The sequence below is a fragment of the Gadus macrocephalus genome, chromosome 13 (assembly GCF_031168955.1).
Source record: "Gadus macrocephalus chromosome 13, ASM3116895v1".
Lineage (NCBI taxonomy): Eukaryota > Metazoa > Chordata > Actinopteri > Gadiformes > Gadidae > Gadus > Gadus macrocephalus.
This window is the reverse complement of record NC_082394.1, coordinates 4,682,588-4,684,239: the sequence shown is the minus strand read 5'-3', so window position 1 is coordinate 4,684,239 and position 1,652 is coordinate 4,682,588. Positions and strand designations below refer to the sequence as shown.

At 47.1% G+C, this 1,652-nt stretch overlaps 1 protein-coding gene across 1 annotated transcript in view; it reads right to left on the bottom strand.

The window, feature by feature from the left end:
- Positions 1-248: 248 nt before the first annotated feature.
- slc4a8 (solute carrier family 4 member 8) overlaps positions 249-1,652 on the bottom strand; it is a 36,889-nt gene continuing 35,485 nt past the window's right edge. Inside the window, 1 exon segment of the mRNA XM_060068250.1 lies at positions 249-1,652. This exon segment is cut by the window's right edge and continues 1,566 nt beyond it. The gene's annotated coding sequence lies outside the window, so the exon portion shown is untranslated.

Genomic DNA, 1,652 nt, shown 5'->3' with positions numbered 1-1,652 from the left:
AGTCATGCTCTGCTGCCCCCTAGTGTTCACTGGTGGTATTCACAGGGACGGGCGCAGCTGTGTGGAGCAGGTGTGCGGTTCTGTTAACCCACGCGACGGTGTGGTTAATCGTCTTTTGTCCAGGGTATCACATATAGCATCCATATATAAATATATACGACGTGTAAAGCCCTCTGAGACCAACGGCATCGTCTCTGTGGACGCCACAGCTGCTCTTTATAACTGTAAATGACTCACGCCACCCCTCCTCGTTTCAGTCATGGTTTATTTCAGGTTTGGTTTTCATAATCCAAAAAATTACATTGAATATATATACTGTATAGAGATTTTTTTCGCTGATATATAAAACACAGAGAATGGTTTCTGCTCTGAACAAACATTCAGCATTTGTGTTGACAAGGCCTCTGGACTCTACAGGCCTTTGGACTCAGTTCTATATCTCCTCCAGGCTCTGGGTCTTAAGTTCCTCTGGGTCTGAGAGCCGGTCTCTCTCTCCCTCCTCTCTGAGGGCTGAACTCTCTCTACTCTCTGAGAGCCGGTCTCTCTCTCCTCTCTGAGAGCCGGTCTCTCTCTCCTCTCTGAGAGCCGGTCTCTCTCTCCTCTCTGAGAGCCGGTCTCTCTCTCCTCTCTGAGAGCCGGTCTCTCTCTACTCTCTGAGAGCCGGTCTCTCTCTCCTCTCTCTTACGACCTTGTTGCAGCAAAGGACGGAACACCGTGTTACTGGTCCGAGATGTTACTGGTAAGAGGTGTTACTGGGAGCAAAGAGCTTCGTCCTGATGGCCAGGGTCGGTTCATGTTTCGTATCGTTTATTGATCTCATTAAAAAACACAATGCAAAGTATTGATGGTTATTAGAGCTTCCATTAACATATAAAGTAACGCCAGCAGAACAGGGAAGCTGACATGTGTGTTTATGATGACAGACGTATACGTTTATATTAATATATCCTCATGTTGATGTCCAAACACACACTGGAACACGGACATGTGTGGGATCAGGGGTCCGTTCTGCTCTCTCTCTCGCCCACGGCAAAAACATTTATTTACAGTCTGAGTCCGTCCTGCTCCTTTGCGTCTTCCTCTTGGTCGCTCTGAGCGTATGGTGCCTCAACATCCCATCTCACAGCCAGACCCAAGGTCTAGACTCTAGACCCTAGAACTAGGGTCTAGAGTCTGGGTCTAGGCCTACACAGGGTCTAGGTCTCGGTGACTGTCTATTCAGAGGGTCTGGGTGGAGCCGGGCCTAGAACTAGGTGGTCTGGGTGGAGCAGGTCTAGTTCTAGGTGGTCTGGTCGGACCAGGTCTAGGTCTAGGTGGTCTGGTCGGACCAGGTCTAGGTCGAGGTGGAGCAGGACCTTATGCCCAAGCTTGTCATCATGTTGTTTAATCTACAGAACGGTCCAGTATCTGAGCTGCCTTCGGAGGCTGCTTAAGGAGACTTAAGGAGACTTGCGGACGAGACAATCATGGCTTATTGAAGCGATTCTGAACCCATTGCATTTCTTGGCACAACTATATTACAACTGTTGCTTATTCAGACTTATTATATCTTCAATGAGTTACATACAGACGGTCAAAGTAACATTCAAGGCTCCTATCTAAAAATAAATTATTATAATAAATTATTGTAGGTATTCTGTTAAAAATAAGAC